At 38.0% G+C, this 25,486-nt stretch overlaps 1 long non-coding RNA gene, 1 other non-coding gene and 1 pseudogene across 7 annotated transcripts; 2 read left to right on the forward strand and 1 right to left on the reverse strand.

Annotated features, from left to right (window-relative positions):
- Positions 1-364: 364 nt before the first annotated feature.
- LOC104612080 (alcohol dehydrogenase class-3 pseudogene) lies at positions 365-10,953 on the forward strand (annotated as a pseudogene).
- A 941-nt stretch (positions 10,954-11,894) lies between these two features.
- On the reverse strand, positions 11,895-11,968 carry TRNAT-AGU (transfer RNA threonine (anticodon AGU)). The gene has a single exon. It is a non-coding gene; the product is annotated as a tRNA-Thr (tRNA).
- A 5,700-nt stretch (positions 11,969-17,668) lies between these two features.
- Positions 17,669-24,786, forward strand: LOC104612042 (uncharacterized). 6 transcript variants are annotated; one of them, XR_016069434.1, is made up of 4 exons: positions 17,669-18,020; positions 18,212-22,901; positions 23,025-23,176; positions 23,275-24,783. It is a non-coding gene; the product is annotated as an uncharacterized LOC104612042 (long non-coding RNA). The 6 variants fall into 6 exon arrangements; XR_016069417.1 differs by having other exon boundaries at positions 18,212-18,286; positions 18,394-23,176; XR_016069440.1 differs by having other exon boundaries at positions 18,212-18,286; positions 18,436-23,176.
- Positions 24,787-25,486: the final 700 nt, after the last annotated feature.

Raw genomic sequence — 25,486 nt, forward strand, 5'->3', positions numbered from 1 at the left:
CTCATTGTTATGGGTAAGTTCAATGATCTCGGTGCCCTCTTCAAGCTATTCTGGTGTGGATGTATGTTAGGTCTCAAGATTTAGTGTCGGAAACACAAGGGAATTGATATGAGGGGCATGAGAGACATTGTCGTCTCTTCTATGGCAGCATCAACCATGCCCTCAGGTGACCTTGGCCATGATCATTGCATTGAGAAGGCTGCCAAGATCGCAAAGGGTCACTATAACACTAGATGGGGTATTGGCTACACAGATCCAAACCACGTCAACAGAACAAGCCCAGTTTCTTCCTTCATCTTTTTGGAGTTGGATGGAAATAATCACACAAGTGTGGTTTTCTGCAACCGAATGATCAATAACTTGAATGGAGAAGGCCATGACAACTGCTGAAACAATTGAAGAAATGAAAATCAGTGACATTGTCTTGCAGAACTTGGTACTGGTTGATTACGTCTGTCGTGGGTTTCCTGAGAAGGTCCGTGACCTCTTCAAAGATATATTGGATTATGGAGGCCCAAAGGAAAGGACACTCTCCTACTTTTCTGATCTAGTTAATTGCATTAATTTAGGGTGTTCAACAATGTGGATGTTAGACAGTTTTGTATGTCCTTAACTTCAATCAGAATAATGTACAGTATGAATTTATTTTAATGAATAAAAATACATTATTTGATTCATGTTTCCTTGGTATGTTTCTGTGTAATACCCTTAAACTGGACACTTAATGAGACTCACGTTAGTTTAGAATGTTCACAGCCACTGGGTGGGTCTGTGGAGACTTATCCCGATAAGGCTGACACTGTTGTGCCACCAAATCGGTTGGGGTGGCCTGTCTTAGCTGCCAGGGTGAGACCCTAGGCACATACAGTGTAGGATTAATTGAATCTTTGAACTGGACCAGATTTCCAGTATTGCCCTAGACCTTGGAGATTAATGGGCAAAACTGGAAAGTTACACCCGACCCCTACACTCGATTATGATACTGCACTACGTGTCGGATTGGGCTGTCTTTGATATACCATTCAGTGAGATCCTTAGTGGGGGTCAAAACCTGGTTATGTTGGGACAGTTTGAGAATTCATCTGAGTGGGTGATCATAGTGACAGGATCAGCCCCTTTGTCGGACAAAGGTAATGATCGGGGATGCACTCTCACTGATGGAAACCAAGACTACCGGCAGCCGATTTCAATCGTTGAGATTTGTTTTGCAAAGTATATTTTATATGAGATATAAAAGTATACATATTATGGTTTTTAAAATGTTTGCAAAAGATTTTAATTCCCGGGATCCATATAAGCAAGGAGTGCAACACTGTTCCTTGCAGCCGAGGGAGAGGTCCTCTCTTGTCGGGCAGTGTTTGATCATTAAGGGCTGAGAGGTTAAGTGTAAGTGCATTGAGGGTAATGCCTGATGGGCTAATCTTGCATGTGCCCATAGTCCCTGGGTGTTACAAGGTGGCTTGGCCTAGGGACCACTTAAGATAAGTGTTGGACCCATAGAGCCCATTTGATGGGTTTCAGGGGGTGCACTGTCCATAATAGTGTATTCGGCCAGGCCTTATAACAAAGGCTGGGCCGAACCCATGTGGCTGATGTGTAGATCAATGTTTGGGTCCCATGCCATACAAGGAAGCCCAACTGGGCAGCAGTTTGGAAGGCTAAGTGAGCACACAACCTTAATGGGCCTAAAGCCCATTTCGAACTGGGCTGGTTTGATCAGTTTAAATGAGGGGCGAATCTAGGATTAAATTAGTTGATAGGATTGGGCCTTGACCCTATCCACTCAGAGAGTCCAAGATCTAAATAAGATTTAGATCTAGGAGCCTCCTAATAGGATTAAGAGAGGGTTGATCTAATCTACAAATAAGATAAGGGTTCTCCCTTATCACTTAAAGGGACTTCTAATCCAAATATGATTTGGATCAGCAGCTCCTAATGGGATTAGGAGCTGATCCCTTTAAGCCTATAAAAGGAGAAGGGGGTGGCAGCTTTTAGACACAACACAGACAATACAAGAGAGAAAAAGGTCTCTAGTCTTCAGAGCTGAAATCACAGAAAAAAGATTTCTGCAATCTCTACAAAACTCTTTCTTGCCGCCTCCTTCCTGTCGCCGCCAGACCTCCAGTTCGATCTCCAGCTTTGTGGGAGAGATCAAGATTCGATCTTAATATCAGCCCTTTGTGAAAGAACTGATTGGAAGCAGTACTCACGGGCCATCCAGCTATTCTTACGAAGGATCAGGTTCTTGGAGAACGTTGTTGATTCTGTTCCATTCTGCACTGCGCCATCTTTAGTGGGAGCAGTCTTTGGATCCTTCCTTGGGCGTGAACACCTCCATTGAGAGATAATATTTCTCTGTATCAGGTATACCTCTCTCCTACTTCTTTTGGTTCAGCTCTGGTTCAGTTCATGGTTCAAGATTGGTCCTTGAAAATATGATTTTCTAAATAGGGAATGCGATTCCCAGTTGAAGGGAGAGAAAAATTTTTGAAATTCGCCCACCTTATTCCGCAAGATTTGGGCGTCCATACGATGAATCTCTCATCCCTTCAGTGGTATTAGAGCCCATGTTCAAATCTTGAACCAATTTGTTTCATATCTGAACCTGCGCAAATGGGCAGAAGGCGTTCTACCCGATTTGCGCAGATAAAGGTTTTGGGAAATTTGTTCCCAAATTTTATGGGCGAATAATTTGAAATTAATTTTACATAAATCTGATTATTATTTAGAATTGTTCTTTATGATTTTCTTGATTTATGGGTTGTTCGTAAAAGAGGAGATAGAATTCTTGATTTGCGCAGGGAACCTGCGATTTTGCAGTTTATGGATTATTTTATTACATTTGGTCTGTAAAATAATTTTTTTTTTAGACTGAATGTATAGTTATTCGATCTGAAGTAATTATTAATAGAAATTAGGATTTCTATTTATTTTATTTTGGATCGAAGATGGCGGCGCAGAGGAGGAGATTTCATAGATGGGAGAATCGTTGTCTACGATTTGCAGTTTGTGAAACTGCAACCTGTGATCTAACCTCTGTTTTGCAGGAAAGATTGTGCGAGCAGCCCTGATAGACTGATTCTTGATTGTTCTTTTATCAGTATTTAATTTCAGATTATTTTCTTGAATTAAAGATTTAATTAAAGGTCAAACCCTAGACCCATTCGAACCAAGATTGGTTCAAATTGTTTGAACCGAATCTAGGGTTCGGTCAAGGCTGAATGTCAACCCTAATTTTCCCACTAATGGGCCTGAGGCTTGATAATTAATTAAATAGTTAATTCAGCCCAACCTGTAAAGGCCCAGTTTTAAATAGTTAAAACTGCTAAAAGCCCACTTAACACATAAAGCTATATGGGCCAAACCCATCAACCCTAATTCAGCCCATATACCTAGATAATATTAATGGTTAATATTATGGATTCAAAATGGGCTTCAAATGGGCTTTACGGATAGTTAATTGATTGGATCAATTTGTTCTTGCATGTGATGTAAGGATGTGTGATGTGCTATGTACGTGGGCCATAAGTGCTTGGCCCATGCTCAATCGACAGTGGCTCTTACGCATACCATGGCTGAATGCACATCATTGCCATGATGTCCCTTTTGGTCATTGAATGACCTCCCTCAATGGTGGGCCCCACACCTCATGGAGAGGTTACGTGCGGAACCCGAGCCGATTTGGGCCCACCGAAATCTGTCTTTATGAAAGTCAGTGGGAGCCACTTTGGTTTGACCTAGATCAAACTAGGGCGTAATTAACTATTCCCTCCAGCTAATATGAGTGCATGTGATAGGGAGATCCATATGATGAACTCTCTAAAGGCCTTCCATCATTAGCATGAGGATGGGTCCTTCAATAATGAGGAAACGCACTAGAAAATGAGCTATCCATTTGCTGTTGGGCTTGTCTGAGTGTTTCATAAGATGATAGGGGCATCATAGACCGATGTGGAAGGGGCTTCACCAGAAAATGGGAACTCTCTCACGGTACCTTGGCGTTCACGAATATGATGGGTAAGCTCTCACTAGACAGAAAGGTTTACCTGAAAATGGCTCTGAACCTTGTCTGACAGAGGCCAAAGGGAAAGCTCATATGATGAGTGGATATGATCATTCATAGAAAGGTGGTGGGGTTATGCAGCTGAAACAGTTGGCTCCATGCATCCTATGTGATTTCCCACTTTTCCAAAGACAACTGGCAGTCTCTGTCACTTAAAAATGAGCGAAATCTCAGAGATGAATAAATGGGAATGGAATGTAGATTAAAATCCATATCTATGTAATGAACATGAATCAAATTAGGTTGTGGACTGATGTTTGCTCTTTTATCAGAAAATGGCAAATTGACAATTTGCAAAGCTTCTTGATGATAACAAGCTGAAGGGCACAAACTATGCCGACTGGTACAGGAACCTTATGCTAGTCCTAACTTCTGAAAAGTTAGACAAAGTGGCAAAGAATCCTGCCCCGGAGAGTCCGGGTGATAGGGCTTCTGAGGCCCGAAGGAGAGACTATCAGGAATGGGAGGAGAAAAACTCCCTTGCCCGGTGTTACATCATTACATCATTGCTTCCTTGGACAACCCAAGGATATATTGGACAGTCTCAGGACGATGTATGAAGAGCAGAATCGTTTTACTCGACAGAAGGTCTTGAAATAATTCATGACCGCACAGATGTCTAAGGGCCAACAAGTTCACGACCATTGTCTTCGGATTATGGGATACATCAATGAAGTGGAGACTCTTGGATCTGGGCTGGACCTTGCGACCTAGATAGATGCTATCCTTAATTCTTTGCCTCCTTCCTTTAATCTGTTCATCATGAACAAGCTGAATGTCAGCTTACAAGAGCTCAACAATATGTTAAAAAGAGATGAAGAACTGATTAAAAAGGATGAGCCTGTAGCTATGCTTGTTGAAGCTAGCAAGACAGGCAAGAGAAAGAGGAAGGCAAAGAAACCTCAAAAGAAAGCCACTAAGAGCAAGAAGTAGAAGAAAGACAAAGCATCGGATGCCTGTCACTTCTGCAAGAAGACCGGCCACTGGAAAAGGAACTATCCTGCCTACCTGGAATCCAAGAAAGGTAATTTTGAAATTTGTGTTATAGAAACCAATCTGTTGGTAGCTTCTGCGTCCTGGTATATTGACTCTGGGGCTTCAACTCATGCATATAACTCACTGCAGGGGTTCAAGGAAAGCAAAAGGCTGAGTGAAGGAGAAGTCACGCTCTACTTGGGGACTACTGCAACTGTTGCAGCCGCGGCCATAGGAACCGTGGAATTACTTTTTAGAGAATGAACTATTGTACTGAAAAATTGTCTTTATGTACAAAATTTAAGAAAAATTTTGATTTGTCTCAAAACTGTGTGCAGATGGTTATTCTGTCTTCTTTAGTAATATGATTACTATTAAAAAAATAACAGATTCATCGCATACGGGAAACTGGAGAACAGTCTCTATGTTCTACATCCTTCTCTAGAAACTAACATAACCGAAACTACGTCGGCTGAAATCCCCAAGAAGAGAGCCCGTGATACAGTTAATCCCATGTGCCTATGGCATTACCGACTTGGCCACATCGATGTTGACCGAATCACAAGGTTGGTAAAGGATGGTTCTTTGGATTTTCTAACTATAGAAGATCTTCCCACTTGTGAGTCTTGCCTGCAAAGCAAGAGGACGAAATGGCCATTTAACGGTAAGCTTGAAAAATGTACAGGCACACTTGACCTTATACATACTGATGTATGTGGTCCCCTGAGTGTTAGGACACGGAATCAACACGTGTATTTCATCATTTTCACCGATGATTTTTCACGATATGGTTACATGTACCTAATGAGACACAAGTCCGAATCCTTTGAAAAGTTCAAAGAGTTCAGACAAGAGGTCGAGAAACAGTTAGGGAGAGAAATTAAAGCCCTTCGATCAGATCGAGATGGCGAATATCTCTCTGACAAATTCAGGGACTACTTAAAGGACAATGGGATAGTATCACAGTTAGCTCCTCCTGCTACACCACAACTTAACGGTGTTTCAAAGAAGAAGAATAAGACCTTATTGGATATGGTACGGTCACTTCTCATACACTCAGAGTTACCCACATCCTTTTGGAGTTACGCATTAGAGACTGTGATTTACGTGCTGAATCGGGTTCCAACCAAATCGGTTCCGACACTCCATATGAACTTTGGACCAGAAAGAAACCAAGTGTCAGACACTTGAAGATTTGGGGTTGTCCAGCACATGTTAAAAGAACAAGTGCAGACAAGCTGGAATCTAAGACCAGCCATTGCCTATTTGTAGGCTAGCTAAAAGGCTTTGTGGGTTACCTATTCTATGACCCAAGTGAGCAAAAGGTGTTCTACAGCCGAAATGCACAATTCTTGGAAACTGATTATATCCTGGACACCTATCGTCAGGAAATAGTTCTTGATGAGGAGAGCTTAGGAGCAGTGGGAGATGTCCCACAAGTTCCAGGTGTGACCAACCTAGAAAATCCACTCGGGCATCCAGACCACCAGTCCGTTATGGTTATGACCAGGATAGTTACCTGGTGGAAACCTTGACTAGTGAGGAGGATCCCGTGACTTACGCGGAAGCTATGTTGGACATAGATTCCCAGAAGTGGGTGGAGGCCATGAGAGCAGAGATGGACTCAATGAAGACCAATGGAGTCTGCACTCTGGTAGATCCGCCCTTCGGGGTAAAAGCAAACGGTTGCAAATGGATTTATAATAGGAAGAAGGGCCCCGATGGTAGGGTTGAAACCTTCAAAGCTCGTCTGGTGGCGAAAAGGTACACTCAGAAAAAGGGCATCGATTATGAGGAAACCTTTTCGCCTGTGGCCATGCTTAAATCCATTAGGATCCTGTTAGCTGTAGCAGCATACAATGATTATGAGATTTGGCAGATGGATGTCAAAACTGCATCCCTAAATGGAGATCTTACTGAAGATATCTATATGCAGCAGCCGCAAGGCTTCATTACTACAGGTCAGGAAAACATGGTATGTAAACTTAATAGATCCATTTATGGACTTAAGCAAGCTTCTAGAAGTTGGAACATCCGTTTTGACTCTGCTATCAAATCGTTTGACTTCAAGCAGAAGCCAGATGAACCCTGTGTCTACAGGAAGTACAGTGGAGATAAGGTTACCTTCTTGGTTCTGTATGTAGATGACATTCTACTCATTGGGAATGATGTAGGATTGTTAATTACGGTGAAAATATGGCTTTCACAGCAATTCTCCATGAAAGATCTTGGAGAAGCCTCCTATATACTGGGTCTTCGACTCTATAGAGATAGATCGAAGCGGATAATAGGATTATCCCAATCTGCTTACATTGACAAAATAGTCAAAAGATACAGCATGAAAAACTCCAAGAAAGGAAATGTTCCTTTCAGGCATGGAGTCACTCTCTCCAAGAAGATGTCTCCCATGACTTCTGAGGAGATTAATGGCATGAAAGACGTTCCCTATGCCTCTGTCGTAGGGAGCATCATGTATGCCATGCTGTGCACTCGTCCTGACATTGCTCAAGCAGTGAGTGTGGTAAGCAGATTCCAGGCCAACCTAGGGCAGGAGCATTGGACAGCTGTGAAAAACATACTTAAGTACCTTCGAAAGACAGAAGAGTTTTGTCTAGTATTTGACGGTTGCTCACTACAGATCCAAGGGTATACAGATGTCGATTTTCAGTCGGATCCAGATGATAGAAAGTCTACATCTGGATATGTTTTCACGATAGGATCATGTGTTGTTTGCTGAAAAAGCAACAAACAGGGGTCCACTGCAGACTCCACGACCGAGGTCGAGTACATTGCCGCAAGTGAGGCTGCCAAAGAAGCCATGTGGATGAAGAAGTTTGTTCACGAGTTGGGAGTAGTTCCGTTCAGCAAATCACCCATCCCGTTGTTGTGTGACAACAATGGAGCCATTGCTCAGGCTAAGGAGCCACGAGCCCACTCGAAATCGAAGCACATCGAGATGAAGTACTACATACTACGGGAGATTGTTGGTAGATGGGACGTCATAATTCAGAAGGTAGCGTCAGTGGAAAATGTAGCAGACCCATTGACAAAGCCACTATCACAGAAAGTGTTTGAGAAACACGTGGAAAGCATAGGACTCCGGCTTGTACCTGATTAGACCTAAGTGCAAGTGGGAGCTGTTAGACAATTTTGTATGCCCTTAGCTTCAATTAGAATGATGTACATTATGAGTATTGTAAATGAATAAAAGTACATATTTGATTCATGTTCCCTTGGTATGTTTCTGTATAATACCCTTAAACTGGACACTTAATGAGACTCGCGTTAATTTAGAATGTTCACAGCCACTAGGTCGGCCTGGGGAGACTTATCCTGATAAGGCTGACACTGTTGTGCCACCAAATCGGTTGGGGTGGCCTGTCTCAGCTGCCAGGGTGAGACCCTAGGCACATACAGTGTAGGATTAATTGAATCTTTGAATTGGACCAGATTTCAAGTATTGCCCTAGACCTTGGAGATTAATGGGCAAAACTGGAAAGTTACACCCGACCCTTACACTCGATTATGATACTGCACTACGTGTCGGATTGGGCTGTCTTTGATGTACCATTCAGTGAGATCCTTAGCGGGGGTCAAAACCTGTGTATGTTGGGACAGTCTGAGAATTCATCTGAGTGGGTGATCATAGTGATAGGATCAGCCCCTTTGTCGGACAAAGGTAATGACCGAGGATGCACTCTCACTGATGGAAACCAAGACTGTCGACAGCTGATTTCAATCGTTGAGATTTGTTTTACAAAGTATATTTTATATGAGATATAAAAGTATATATATTATGGTTTTTAAAATGTTTGCAAAAGGTTTTAATTCCTAGGATCCATATAAGCAGAGAGTGCAACACTGTTCCTTGCAGCCGAGGGAGATGTCCTCTCTTGTCGGGCAGTGTTTGATCGTTAAGGGCTGAAAGGTTAAGTGTAAGTCCATTGAGGGTAATACCTGATGGGCTAATCTTGCATGTGCACACAGTCCCTGTGTGTTACAAGGTGGCTTAGCCCAGGGACCACTTAGGGTAAGTGTTGGGCCCATAGAATCCATTTGATCGGTTTCAGAGGGTGCACTGTCCATTGCAGTGTATTCGGTCAGGCCTTGTAACAAAGGCTGGGCCAAACTCATGTGGCTGATGTGTAGATCAATGTTTGGGTCCCACACCATACAAGGAAGCCCAACTGGGCAGCAGTTTGGAAGGCTAAGTGAGCACACAACCTTAATGGGCCTAAAGCCCATTTCGAACTGGGCTGATTTAATCAGTTTAAATGAGGGGCGAATCTACGATTAAATCAGTTGATAGGATTGGGCCTTGACCCTATCCACTCAGAGAGTCCAAGATCTAAATAAGATTTAGATCTAGGAGCCTCCTAATAGGATTAGGAGAGGGTTGATCTAATCTACAGATAAGATAAAGGTTCTCCCTTATCACTTAAAGGGACTTCTAATCCAAATATGATTTGGATCAACAGCTCTTAATGGGATTAGGAGCTGATCCCTTTAAGCCTATAAAAGGAGGATGGGGCGGTAGCCTTTAGACACAACACAGACAACACAAAAGAGAAAAAGGTCTCTAGTCTTTAGAGCTGAAATCACAGAAGAAAGATTTCTGCAATCTCTGCAAAACTCTTTCTTGCCGCCGCCAGACCTCCGGTTCGATCTCCAGTTTTGTGGGAGAGATCAAGATTCGATCTTGATATCAACCCTTTGTGAAAGGACTGATTGGAAGCAGTGCTCACGGACCATCCAGCTATTCTTACGAAGGATCAGGTTCTTGGAGAACGTTGTTGATTCTGCTCCATCCTGCACTGCGTCATTTTCAGTAGAAGCAGTCTTTGGATCCTTCCTTGGGCGTAAACACTTCCATTGAGATATAATATTTCTCTGTATCAGGTATACCTCTCTCCTACTTCTTTTGGTTCAGATCTAGTTCAGTTCATGGTTCAAGATTGGTCCTTGAAAATATGATTTTCTAAATAGGGAATGCGATTCCCAGTTGAAGGGAGAGAAAAGTTTTTGGAATTTGCCCACCTTATTCCGCAAGATTTGGGTGTCCATACGATGGATCTCTCATCCCTTCAATGGAATGGGGTTTTCATGGGTTCTACCATCTGGTTATATTGGATGTAGTGCCAAGATTCCACTTGAGGATGAAACCAAGTAGCACTTGGTGCTTCTTACTATTCATGGTGATCCAAGGTCAGATCACCATCTGCGAGGATACAATTGCATGGGAACCAAACAAGCTATTAATGAGCATAGACATGTAGGTGATTTCATCTTTGGCCAGTGAAGGGGTACCCCCTGCTACTCTCTTTACCAACTCTTATATTTGGAGTGGCACACATCCTGAGGATCTCTTCCTTTTCATCTTTGATCATGAGGATACAATAATTGTTGAAGGTGTTGGTGGTGGTGTGTGTCATGTAACTGAAGTTCAACATGGCAACGATGTTATATTCTGTTACACTGCAGAATTTAGAGAAGGCAAGTTTTGTAAGTCAGAGAAGATAAAACTCCATAGCAAGGTACAGGAAACTATTGGAGTTGGAGTTATGTTAGGTGAGGGGAAAGGTCGTTCCTCAATGCATGAGACTCCCATCGACCATTGTATGGGAACCCCAACTCTTGGCCTGCAGCGCATAACCGTGCATGTTGTTGCAAGAATTGATACAAGGGCTCCTCGAGAAAACGTACGCCTACTTGATTATGGTGTTACCACAGGTAGCGGGGCAGTTTGGAACACAACAGAGATAGGAGGCTCAATCGTTGTTGTCTTGGGTCTGGGGACTGTTAGTCTTGAGGTTGCAAAGGCTATTGGTGCTGCACTAGTAATAAGCATTGATATTGCCAACAAAAGAATTGATAGATCAAAGAACTCTGGAGATAATGGAATTTCGGCACCTTAGTATTCAACAAAACCCAACACAGCCAGATCATTTTGTATCTCATCACCGAGGCTAGTGTTGACTACAGTTCTAAGTGGCTAGGTAGAGCTACTAGTATGAGGTCCGCACTGGATTTCCAAATGGTCCACATCCGCAGCCAAGACAATAGACCCAGACATGTGGTCCTGACACCAAGAGAAGGCAGGACAGTAGCGGGTGTCATCTGGATGAGCTGGCAAGCCAGTTATAGCCAGCTTTCTAAAATCAGCCTTGAGGACAAGGCTGTAGCTAAGGGGAAGGGAATTAACAGGAGCCCTGGGGTTACAAATCACTTACAAATCTGCTGACGTGGCCATCATCCTAATCGTCATAAAGAATGAATATCAAAGGCTGCAAACTGTTATAACAGTCATTACAGTATTCATAGTTGCACATTATCATGACCCATGATTGTAATCATTAGTAACGGCTTCCCATATATAATCAATCAATACTGAAATAAAGGCATTGCACGATTAAACTCATCTTCTTCTTCTTCGGTGATCTTTGTAATTGCTAAAACCCTCTTTGAGCGGTGCTTCAGCACTACAGCTCGAGGGCAGATACAAACTTGTTCCGGCAACGGGAAGGATTTGTATCAGTCACCACCACTGCCAATAACCTTTGTATTTTTTTTTTTTTTTTTATCAAATGCTAATAAGCTATTTAGATCAACGTGTTGTAACTTCTACCACCTTCCTGTCTGTGGTGCCGTTGCTGCATCCTGAAAGTGTAAGTTTTTTTTACTTTTACGGTCTGAAACACCATGAAGAGAGATTGATCTGCTCCCATGGTTAATCGGATTTTGGATCGAATCAGAATGTTGGTTTTAAAATGAGATCGAAGTCAGATTTAGATACATCAGATCCGAATCGGATCCCCGATTATAGGCAAGTGGAGGATAAAAAACCGGAATTATAATGTGCTTTCATTGAGATTCGAACTCAAGACCTCCCGCTTACTAAACGGGTGCTCTAACCAACTGAGCTATGAAAGCAGATGCAAGTTATTTTCGAGTAAAACTTAATGTAATTGGAAGAACTGGTGCACGAATTTTGATATCTAGAAATCTAAAGCTTTGCCAAATTGGTATCGTGCAATGTCTAGGAGTGAATATTGAGTAGCGGTGGCAATTGGTTGGGTTTGGTTTCGATTGAGCTTCAATCCAACCCATTACGTTCAATTTGGAAGGAGTACAAATACAAATATGTAGAGTACAAAACCTTATATTTTGTATTATTTTCTATGGATTTGTACTCCTTCCAAACTAAGCCTTAATAACCTAGTTATATAAAGTTAAATGGGTTGGGTTCAACCCAAACCTGCTTTAACCCAATCTAACGCGCCCAAACCTATTAAACTTATATTTATAATTTATGTACTTAAAACAAAAAAATTTACTCTCATTTAACAAATAAATTGTTCAGTGGTAATAATGTAGTTGTTATTTATACAAGTAGTAAAGGTTCAAATCACATTACTTGTATGTTATTTTTACACAAGCAGCAAAGCCATTTGATTATGTTCAAGTTTTGTGTTTGACCGAACCACTTAGGTTCAAACCGGTCAAACCAACTTGAACTATCTAATTAGATTGTCTTCGAGCTAATCACATCAAAAGTGGTTGAACCGTTTGGATATAGATTAATCCGATTGGACTAGACCAGACTGGTTCAGTAAACGGTGGATTGACTTGGACCAACCCATATCAAGTTTGGGACCGAACCAACTGACCCGAATCAAAGTCAATGTAAGTAAAGCATACTGGTCTGGATTCGAGTTGGGTTGTACAAACCGACTATCCAGTCCTAGTCAAGACAAGCGAGATGGATTTTGGGTCGAACCGGACCAAAGTCCGGGTTGAACTATCCCTATCCCGTTTCAGATTCGGGTCAATCCAGATCGGCCTGCTCTAGGTCAGGTTGGTTCGGGCTGGGCTGATTGACCCAAATGAGTCGAACCGAGGCGATCGGGTTTGTTCATATTTAAACCAAGTTGAGCTGGTCCAAACTCGGGCCAAGCTGATTTGGATTTATGTTGATTTGGGTGAAGTGTGTTGATTCAAGACCAAACTAATGTTAGTAAATAATTAATATAAAATCAATGCATTAATTATAAATTATTTCATCCAAATGAAGAAAATTAAAAAAAAAAAGGCTAAGGAATTAATACTTATTATATCTTTAGTGGTTAACCCAATGGTTATCCACAACCCAACCCGACCCAACCCATTTAAATTGACCCAATGGATAATCAACCCATTTCCAGCCCGCCAAGTAAATGGACGAGTTGAGTGGATTAAATATTGGGTGGGTTGGTTGGGTTCAACGGGTTGGGTGAAAAATTGCCACCCCTAGGGGTGAGAAAAAACAACCGAAAAATCGATTAACCAAACCGACTAGTATACATATATTTCTATATTATATATATATATATATATATATATATATATATATATGTATATTATATCATATATATATATTGCATTTTTATATATTATAAATTAATAAATATACAATATATATAAATATATATTTATAATTTTTTATTATATATTTATATATATTATAAAAATTAAAAAATTGATGAACCAAACCAACGATTAACTGAAATAATCAACCAATTGACTTTGATTAGGTTTCGATTACCAATTTTTCAAAAATCGATTACAAAAAAGCCCAGGTTCGGTTAACCGAATTATAAGCACCCGTAGCAGGCTAGCAATGTCTGTGTCATGGATGGAGACCTTGTAGCCATTATTTATTAGAAGTGCACACATTTAAAAAAAAAAAAAAAAAAAAATTAGAAGCGCACGAGTCATGAATATTGATAATGCTTAAACTTTAGGAGTTTGCATTGTGTGCACCCATGGGTGCACTGGATGAATGCACCCTTCAATGAGAGACGACCACGTTGGCATATTTAAAAGTTATTAACGTTAACGGACCTTTAAAAGTTAACCGAAAAAATCCGGTCGAACTAGGCATAAAAGGATGAAAAATACTTAAAAATTTATAAACATTTTAATTACATGGGATTTTTCGATCTTCTTCCCATTGTCGACTCTCCCCCGCTACTCTGGTGTTCCTCAATGCCAGTATCACTTCTTTATACTACTATTTTTTTGTTGTTTGTGAATGCTTCTGAAGCCGGTGGTACCTAAACCCCTTTTTCTACGAAACGAACAACCACATCCCCGAATCGTCGGTACCTTGATATAAGAAAATCTATCCAAGTTCCAAAAAGAGAACAGTTAACTCTCTACGCCTAGTTTGTTTCACCAAATCAAGAGGGCATTTTTCTGCAAGTTCTAGACTTTGTAAGCAGCTATAAATTTAAGAGTAAAAAAAAATCAAAGTTTTATTTTATTTTTTACTTGCAACAAATTTGTATCACAAAGTAATAGAGCTTGATTTGAGGTGGTGCTGAAGTTCTTCCTTAAGGTTAAGGTAAAATGTTGCATTAGTTTCATAAAAAACCTATACAGGCATAAATCATGTATAGTGAACAACCATGCATTATGAATATAAAAATCATTTTGGAATTTTTGCAGTGAGATGAACTCAGAACTCAAATATTACAATTTCATTTCTATAGTCCAAATTCCAAGATTTCAACTGTCAAAGCAGTGCAGTAAGTCTCATAGAACTGCATTAAACGGACAAGGAATTCAGTTCTTCTTCATTAGACAAAGGGCACCAGAGCAATAGAGAACTGGATCCAGTTCTGTTTTTGGGGTTTTGATAGGTTGCCTTTGATCAAGGTAGCACCAACTTGGGGATGTGGATGTTTGTTTCAAAGAGGAAGGAGTTTAAGGGTAACGTCGAGTTCAAAAGTATTAAAAAGAAAAAAAAAAGTTTGCAAGGAAGGAGGAGGAGAAGAAGAAAAAGAATTTCTCAGAAGAAGATTTGAAGAAGAATAGAAAGAAGACAAGCATGCCTATTGCCAGTTGATTTCTTGTCGTCAATGGATTCCCCGTTCACGGACGTCGGTTATGCAGTGAAATTGCTAATGGATTGCTCTGAGGAGAAAATGGGAGGGAGTAAGAATGAATTCTCACATTCCAATCCTAAATAATTAAAAGAATCAATGATTTTAAGTTTCTTTTGTCTTTTTCTATCCGGTTCAACTAGATTCATTTAACTAACGTTCAAACACCTATTAATGTTAGCTTGATTTCGCCTAGACGACATGGTCATCTCTCATTGGACGGTGCATTCGCCCAGTGCACCCATGGGTGCGTAGAACGCAGATTTGAACTTTAGGTTTGCAAATGAATGAGATCGAATTGGACCTTTTTGATTAGTAATTCATCAGCTTGCTAAAAATGGTCTAGTAGAATCTGATTTTTTTTTTTTTTTTCTTTTATAGTTTGTTTGTCAACCCAATATTTCAAAGAGACTTTCCTTATTGTATTTTTCTTTCTTTTCTCTAGACGTACCTAAATACAAATTTTATTGGCTAATATTCATAGTATTCTTCGAATTATCTTATTTATATCAAATGCTGATTGATTTTTCATATCCAATTCTATTAAAGTTGATGTAGATATTATATAGGGTAAGTGATAGACTACCACCCTCTACTTTGGGCTAGTTACACTTAACCCCCAAAACTTTCAAATCCAACAAAGGTGCACCTTGAATTTTAAGATTCCAATACTTCACCCCTGTCATTAGCATCCTGTCAATTAACTTCAGAAAAGATTCCCATGTGACTATCATGTGCATGTTGAAACATTTCTAAAATCCTAAACTGCCCTTACATTATTCTATGAGACCATTTGTAGAAAATTGTTAAAATACAACAAAAAAGAACATAAAATAATGAAAAAGTAGGAAATTGCAAAAAGTGCAACAAAAAGAAGAAAATATGAAACACAAAAAATAAAAAAAAATGTAGAAAATATAATAAAGGAAAAGAAGAAAATACAATAGAAAGAAAATTGTAGAAAGCATTAGAAATTAATTGCAAAACTGACAAAACATAACAAGAAGAATTAGGAAATAGATAAAAAGTATAGAATATTGCAAATAAAGAGAGGAAAGTATATAAGGACAGAAAACTACAAAATAACAGAGAAGCTTGGATAGGCATTTTCATAATTTTATCTTTACTGTCTAGCCCATTAACAAGGTAGAGTGTAAAGTGCTAGAAACTAAAAGTTTAGGGTGCTTGTCACAAATGATAGTTCAAGGGGCCAAATGTCATTACCCTTAAAGTACAAGGTGGTGGGAATTTGTAATTTATCTTATTATATATTATTAATAAGATAAGTCAAAAATGAATTTAATATTACATATCATGGATAAAAACAAATTTAAAAATAACTTAGATCAACATTATTGCCTAAGTGGCTACTGTTAGATAATGTGTATGCCCTTAACTCTAATTGATGTATTATACATACTTTTGTTATGAATAAAAGAATATTTATTTCATGTGTCAAAGGGTTGTTTTGCTAAATACCGTTAGTCCATTTAAGTATTATGTATGTCATAACATGATTGTTATATGGACTTAAAACTTTACAACCAATGGATATACTTGGGAAATCTATCCTAACAAGGTTGTCATTCTCGCATTTCCTAAGGTAGTGGAGTAGTGTGTCTTAGTTGCTCAAGTTGTGACCTGCGGTGTGAAGATGAGTGTTTACAAGAAACATTGAATTAAACCAAACCCAACATATTCCTAGACTTTTTGACAGGTGGAACAATTGGTGTTGCTTTTAATCCCTATCAGACTTGTTTATCTGTAATATACCAACCAAAGAGACCCTTGTAGGGTCAAATATCTGGATATGTTGGAACATTTAAGGATTGTATATTGACTAATGATCAATGTGATAGGATACGTTACTATGTTAGGACATAGAGAACACTTTGTACAACTTCCTACTTGAAGTCTTGGATATGACGGTAGTAGGATTATTTGAATTCTCAATTAAGGATCCAATGGTATTGAGAGTTGGGCACCATGTTATAAAGACAAGGAGGAAAAAAAGTTTTTGTTAGTAGATTTTGTGATATTAATGTGTTTCACATTTAACATTTGATATATTGTCCAAAGAAATGTTAGTGGCGCCTTAGACAAGTTTTAATTTCTTAGTACTATAGAGCCTGCATTGTTGAAAGATGCAGTAGATCTTGATATCTATGTATCGACAAATAAAGACAATGGGATTATCACTATTACATAAGTTTGACGACAAGCAAGATCTCAGTTTGATCTATCACATATTACAGAAATATTATATGATTATATCCTTTGCCTTGTTTAGTGACATAGGTATTGAGATAACATGGCAAGAGCTTTGGTTGTGAAGGATTTACACCTATCCATAGTTTGAGTCATTCCCCATATACACCTAGCAAGAAAAAGGATTTACTAGAGAGGTATCTTGTCTACTTGATCTTGTTTTTATGTATAATATTATTCTTAGTGGCCTAGTTAAGTCAGATTGGGTTCTTTCAAATTTCACTACAAGAAAACTGATTTTTAGCGACGGTTTTTCTGGCAACGGACAAAAACACGTTGCTAAAAACCGCATATAGCAACTGAATTTTTAATCCGTGGCCATTTACTTTTTTTATTGCATGCAACAGCCACGGTTCCATGAGCCGTCGCTCGCATGTGGCTTAGGCATCATTTATCCAAACGGTTTTAAAACTAACCGTTGCAATATATCTCAATTTTCTTTTGGGATTAGGAAATCGTGGCTAGTTCAAATGTGCGCTTCCTTAGTTTTGGCAGCTTTCGAGAAAAGAAGGAAAAATAAATGCCCAGGCAAATTGCATTCCTGCTTTTCGCTCCCACACTTCTTCTTGTTGCTCTCCTCCCTCATCGCATTCTATATCTATCCCTTTCGTCTGTCATTCTTTTTTCTCCCTCTCATTCTCTCATTTGGTCTCTTGTTCACCCGGTGTAAAGAGGTTATTTTCTTACGCACCCTTTCAATCTCCTGCTCTCTCAATGTCATTTTCTTACGCACCCAGGATTAGGAAACCGTTGTCTCTCAGTTCGTTTATTTCATTGTATAGAAGAAAAATGTAAGTTCATCTACTATATTTTTTTTTTCTTTTTTTCTTCGAAGAGAATTGCTTGCCATGGTGCTATGTTTGTGGTTCATGGACTGCAAATGGGGACCATGGTTGTTCGATTGCTTTCTCCTACCCCATATAGAACTTGCAATATTGAAAATAATCCAAAATATTTGTTTATTCTTTCATCCATCATATAGAAGGGGAAATAGGGGAGAAAATCTATACGAACTGTGGTCTTTCATCGATACTAACATTCTCTTCATGGTTTCTTGGTAAGAATTCTGCTAAAATTTTGATTTAAATCATTTTGAACCAAAAGTTAGGGTTTAACTTCTTATATTTTATGGTTTTGTTGGTTTCGGTAACATTTGTGTGATAGGTTATTCTTGAGGTTTTTATTTTATTTCTTTCAAATGTCAAGAAAATGGATCTTCAGAGAGTGGTTGATAAAGACTGGAAAACAGGGACCGCTTCTTTAAGTGGAGAGCAACATGTTAGAAAAATGTCCATGGAACTTGAGAAGAGGGAGAGAATAATTTGTGGCCCCTCTATTTGCACAATATCATTTTCAATATTTTGGGAATTTGAAATTGGAATTAGTGGTAAGATTTCTTATTGTAACATGGTTGGCAGTGCCCAAAAAAACCATATGATGTATACTAATATATGGGAGAATTTGAAATTTCTGCCTAGCTATTTCAAATGGCTTTTAATCTATGTTAATTTTGTTGCTAGCTAGTTATTTGATCTTTACTACATGTTTTTGAGTACCAGGAGAACAGTTTGTTCTAGATCCTTTCCTTGCTTTTTTTCTTGAAATATTTGGGGGTCTTTGAAATACCATTCATTCACATGCTTATGGTCCACTTGCATAATCGCATTCAAAATTTAGAGGTTTGTAACTTGGAATTAGTGATGAGAGCTCTTGTTGTAGCATGGTTAACATACAAATAAACAACACGAATTACCAATTTATGTGAGAATTTGGAATTTCTGCTTGCTATTTCAAAAGACTTTATCTATGTTAGTTTTATTAGCAGCTCATTACTTGCTTTTTAAAGCATGCCAAATATATGGTGTTGCAGTAAGGATGGGAGAGTTGTGCAACAGCTAAACTTGATCTTCAAAGCTAAAGACATAGATACCTAACTTTAGTTGTGATTCTTTCTTTTCTTGCTGTTCATATATTGTATCATGATGAGAATCTCATGATGTGGTTTAGTTGTGATTCTTGCTTTTAAATAGATACCTAACTTTATCTCAAATAGTAAGCAAGAGTCAGTTATAAAAGATAAGAAAGTAATAGTTGATAGCTTGGAGATAATTATGAAACAAAAGGAATTTTTAAGCACTAGATATAATGAAGTTACAAATACCTAACATGGTAACATCAATGCTTGTCTTTCATTTTTTTGTCGTCTTTTGGAGGGATCGACACAAACTACAAGATCCTCTGAACCTGTACAACATCAACTCGGAATTTCTCAGCAATCTGGCATGCATCCATGGGCCCATCATGGTCATCAGCTTTGCCTTGATGCAGGAGAAGGATCTGTCGGAGCTGAGCCACATTCAGTGTCCCCATAGGAAATGGCCTTTCCTCGTACCGACCAGTGTCCCCACTTTTCCTTGTGGACTACATCTGTATAAACTTTGTCACACTCATTTCTAAGAAAAAATTATGAGCATGATAATAAGCATGCAGTAATTAAGGTCAATTAAAGACCTTTGAACCATGTCCTTGCATTTACTATACATAATGATTCTGAGAGTTAACATTCCATGAGTCCCATTATGAAAATATGATGAGTTGAAACTTAAAAGTTGACCCTATCAATCATCATGCTCTTGGAGACCTATAAATTGTAAGTTGTAATCTGGTAAGTTTTTAGCTGTTATGGGTAAATCTGATGTGCCAGATAGTCAAGCCATCTTCATTTTTTGAATTAACAGACCCCCCCTAGGCTGGAAATAACATTTTTTTAGCATCTCTAGTACTATTGAGATGATGTCGAATGCACTTGAAGATTCACTAGCCAACTCAACATTTATTTCTAAGTCTAATTTCTATCTATTTCATTCAATGTTCAGTTCTTGGTTATTCTGTGTAGCCTTTCCCCAAACTAGCCAATAGCAGCTTATTGAATACATTGGACATCCAATAGATCAGTTGAATTTTCATAACCAGAGATTCTTCAACTTAATTTTTTATTACCACAATAAACATCTTCTAAAAAATTCACTTGTCAACTCTAAATCTAATTTTGAGTCTCATTTATATTTTCACAATCCATATTTAGTCCTTGGTTGTTCTGTACAGCATTCATTCCCCACATTAGCCAAAAGCAACTTATTGAATCTATTCAGAATCTAGTAGACTAGCTGGATTTTCACCTATAAAGATTCTTTGCATCTTGATTTTTATTGCAACAACAACACACTTTGAAAACCGTAACTTTAGTTTGGTTGACCTACCTCATTTAGGCCCAATTCATTTCACCACAAGATACACAAAATATTTCCAATCCAACAAATGTCACTTATGTTTCTACCTTCTACTCCTTTTACATAGAAAAAACTGCAGACTTATCTAAAATTCTTATCCTAGTGTCCCGATTAATAGGATCACAGTAGAGGATCATAGTGGAGTTAATAACATCAAAACCATAACTAGTGGAGCCATTTGGTGCTATTAATCTTCTTCTTGTGATTATCCACTAACAAAGTAACAAACCTTTGAAATGGTAAAATTTAGTTCTTCAACTAATTGCTTAGGTGTTTTTTTTTCTTTTTCCAACTAAGTTAGATATAACCACACCAACTTAGTAATTGATTGTTCTAGCTATTCTATGCAACTTAATATTATCGACATTTTCAAGGAATAATATCTGTATTCCTTAAAAATGTATTTGCATTTAAGGAGGAAAGTAGGTTTTCACTACCCTTGGATATGCAGATAATTATGTGTTTTAAAATATTTTCTTCAAGGAAGTTTCTCTTGTTTAATATGTGTGCTCCAAGGATGTTTACCCTCAGATATGCAGACATTGTAGTTTTGTGATTTTGAATACGAACAAAGTAGCTCATTGAAAGATAGAACATGCAACAATGTTTAATAACATATTGAAAGTAAATCAAAGAAAGCACAACAGGATGGGAGTTTGGAAAGAAGAAGAAATGAGGGGGATCAGTTAAAGATGAGGTAAATAGAAAATAAATTATATTTCTGAAAGCTAGGTAGAAAATAAATTATAGTTCTAAACTTTTATCTATGAATGCCATATGGGATTTGTTTGGGATGCATAATTTAATTTTTTCTTGAATCAACTTTGGTTAGTGTATTAATGTTCTTGTAAGTAAATGTAGATGCAGTGCCCCCCCCCCCCCCCCCCCCATTTGCATATACACAGTTACTACACCCCCTTTTGAAGCTTCCCTAAGAGCTACTCTTGCCAGGCTCAGCACAAGTTTGTCACGTTCTAGATTTGGTTTTGATTTGTATTGATCGTTTAATCCTAAGATGGCTCTAACATTTCTTTAAATTCTAAAATGATTTCATTTTGAATGTTATTAGCATTCCTGAAATTAACCAATTTTAGATGATTAAATATGGCCATATTCTTAGTGGAAATTTAGAACGAAATCACATTATTCTAAATGGCTACCAGGTGTCCCCCTAACAAATTTGTGTACATGGTATGGGGTTTGTGTTTTTGCTATTGGGTGAGTTAAGAATTGTAATTGTGTGGAGTAGGTTCTAAAATTCAAAAGTGTAGGGGGGTTGTGTTTTTGTTTTGTAAGGTTGCTTCTGGGGGTGGCTTTTCTTTCTATTTGGGGTGACTTCTTATCACCCTTGTTTGTATTCCTTCTGTCTTTCTAATGAATTTTCTTTTTTTATTCATCTTTAAGAAAAAATAGCCTCTAATAGAGTATGTTAGAGTTGTGTTTCTAGTCAGGGTGGTTGTTGATGAGGTGGAGCATTGTTGTTAATGAGAGTTGCTTTCTTCCTGGTCAGTTTTGTGTAGGTTGTGAATGATTTGATTGTGTTGTTGGGTTTATCTTTTCTCTCAGGTGATTTCTTATCACCTTCCCTCTGTAATTTCTCTTTTTTATTTTCAATGAATTCTATTTTAGTATATAAAAAAAACAGATGTAGAGGACCTGGTATATAAGGGCATGGGATCAACTTCAGTGTCAGGCAAATTTTAAACATGGTAATTAAGTAAACCCTGTATATTAGTTATCAACTTTTAAATGATAACCAAAATTTGGCAGATTCTGAAAATTGCATGAAGTTTCTGAAATTATGGGATATAAGTAAACCCTGTATAGAAGTTTCTTCTCACGCACTCATTAGCTTCAAATTTTAGAAATTATGGGATACTCCTTTTTCATAATTTTATTCGAGTGGGACCCAATCAGCAACTTCAGACCTTCAGACAGTCAAATTTTCATAGTGGTTAGATCATTGAAAAATGAACACATACAATTGGGATTGAAAGGAAGGATATCTTCAATTGAGTAGGGGCTATATGGAGGAACTCAGATCAATTGTCTAGATGTTTTGCCAAGCTTGGTAAAATTCTCTTCTATTTCAAATTTCTACTGTGTTTCGGATATTGAATCATGTGAAAGCTTGCCTAGTTTGCAATTAAGAGAAGTTTCTTGTCCTCACGTTACTTACTATCAGTATCGATGAATTTAATGTTCTTTTTCTGTTTTGATTTCCTATGATCTTGTGCCTTGTGGTTGTTGCAGGTAAGGTCACTAGTGCTTGATGTGAAAGTCTGGGAGCCTTCAGTCATAACTTTGTTTCAATCACTAGGTAATACATATGCAAACTCGGTCTCGGAAGAGTTATTGCAATCAAGGAGTAATATTTTCCAGGTTGATGAATGCTCCATAGGATAAGTAGACATGAATTCATTATTTATAAGCCTTTTATGGCTATTTATATATTTTGTTGGAAGTCTGTAATTTAACTTGGTATTGCTGAACATCTTGGTGCAGTTGCTCCAAATATTAAACACCGGATCTTTGGATGGTGTGAGATATCCTTAAAATCGGTAATGATTAATGACTTAGTTTTGTTGAAGAAATGCAGAAATCTAGTAATTCTTGGAGATACAGTTGGATCTCACATCACTTGGGTTAATTCAATGGTAAGTGTATAATGCATATAAAACTCTTATATTAATTAATTTATATAGCTAATTATTGATATCAATCCTTAAGTATTTATTTTTTGTTGATTTGACAGACCAAAGATTATGATCCAAAGTGAATGTCTTGAGTGCGATGCACGTGTATATAAGCAAATGTTCAGATACAATGAGGATAATTTTGTCAATTCTCTTTTATTGTTTTCTTTTGTAATGAAAATACTTGTGTAAATGTGAATATTAAACAAAGACTACTATGGATATTTTGTGTAGATGTGTAAATGTTTTATTTGTAAAAACATCCATCACACAGATATAGATTTAGGTGAGAGTAAATGTTTTTTCTAAATTTGCAATTTTAACCATCCAATATTTGAATTAAAAATAACATGTTTTAGCAACGGTTTTATTGCACCGTTGCTAAATGTATCATTCAGTAGCGAACAATAGCAATGGTTCTTCGACATTCATTGGGGGGACTAACAATGGCCAAGTTGAGCTATTGGGATGATCCAACATCTAAATATAGTTGGTGATCTATCTCCCAAGGGAAGCTTAAGATATTGGATGGTGAGGATCCACTCTTACACCTAAGAGTGTCAACCAACTCCTACAAGTTATACACCTACCCCACTACCATGATTTCACTTTTTTTTGAAAATTAACTCTTAATCCTAATACCATCTCAAACCCTTTTAAGAACTTCCATTTACACTTGTTCTTTAGAGTTGTCATAGAGAAACAAAGTACCATCTGCACTTTGCAGTGTAAAGATACCTCCCCGATTTTGCACGTTGCACTCAATTTTCTTGCATTTTTAGATAGATAGCAAATATATGATGAACATATAATTTATCTATAATTTATGAGGTCTTTGCATGGATTATTATGCCGGTTTTATTTAATTTTGCCCTAATTTAGCTTAATACTAAGAAAAGATTTCAGGAGTAATTAATCAAAGAAAAAAAAGGCAAAAGGTAAGAAAAGAAGGTCCAAAAAGACCAAATTCAGCCCAGTCCGGTTATGGAAGCAAGAGAGCACACTTCGGCCCAAAAAGTACAAGTTGATTCCTTGAGAAAACCCAAGAAAAGAAAGCCTAGCAAAGAGTAAAATTCGGCCCAATAGAGAAGGCTCATTTACAGCCCAAATAGCAGCCCAAAGAGCTAGGGGCGGCAACCCTTAGAATGCTTTCAAGAGAGAACTCTAGAAAGTTCAAGAAGGGGGTGTAATACACCCCATTCTAGAGGCTTCAAGAAGGGGCAAGAGCCCCCTTGAAAATCTATATAAGGAGACTTCTAGAGGGGGGAGAGGTGTTCAATTGTTTGAGACAAAGGCTCTCCCACTCCTAGAGGTTCAAACACCTTGAAGAGAAGAAAAGAGAAGAAGGGCTAGGTGCAAGGAGGAGAAGAAGAAGGGCTGAAGGAGTTCAAGTCAAGTTAGCAAGAAGAGAATGTGAGTTCGAAATTGGGGGTTTTTGATTCAAAAATCTATTGTAATAATTCCATTCTAGTTTCATTTTCCTTTGATTCGAATTTAGCTTCCTTGTTGTAATTTTTTCTTTCTCCTTTCTTCCATTCTTTTTTTATGTAAGTAAGTTTGTAAAATTTCAGATCAGCAATCAATTTCTTTTTTATTTATTCGAATGGGTGTGAATTGTTCTTGAAGTTTCTTGAATAAGGGTTAATCGTAGATCAATTCAGCCAATTAAACTTTCAAAACTCAAATCTGAATTCTCATATCTGATATTGCAAGATCTGAATTGCCTGAAAGAGAATTCAGATATGCAATTTTTCAGATTGGCTGAATAGATCTAAGCTTGGAATTCTTAGAGTGCTTGGGAAAGACTCCAGGAATTCAGATCTACTATTCAAGAATTGAATTGGATGCAAGATTAGAGATAACTTGCACAATTCAGTTGGTGATCAATTCAGATTTGAATTGATGCCTTAGAAGTGTTTGAAGAAATGCATGTATGGGGATTAGATTCTTGCTAGAGATAGAAGAACTGTCATTCATGCATAGGATGAACATGCGCTTGAGGGAGATTGTTCATGACCTTGGGGTTTTACCAAATCAAGGCTCAATCATGATCTATTCGAATGGTTCAATTTGATTGATTGCTGAATTCTGAGATTAATATTAACTACTTACTCTTCTAACCTGAATTGAAGGCAATTGAGCCAATAATTTAGATAAATTTTAGTTTAAGATTTTTAGCTTTTGAATAAAGTTTTGATTTATTATTGATCAAATAAGAAGTGCTCAATTTAGTATTGGTAATTGTTTCCTAAATCCTCGTGGGAACGATAC

Source organism: Nelumbo nucifera, chromosome 1 (assembly GCF_055504915.1).
Source record: "Nelumbo nucifera cultivar China Antique chromosome 1, China Antique-T2T, whole genome shotgun sequence".
Classification (NCBI taxonomy): Eukaryota; Viridiplantae; Streptophyta; class Magnoliopsida; order Proteales; family Nelumbonaceae; genus Nelumbo; species Nelumbo nucifera.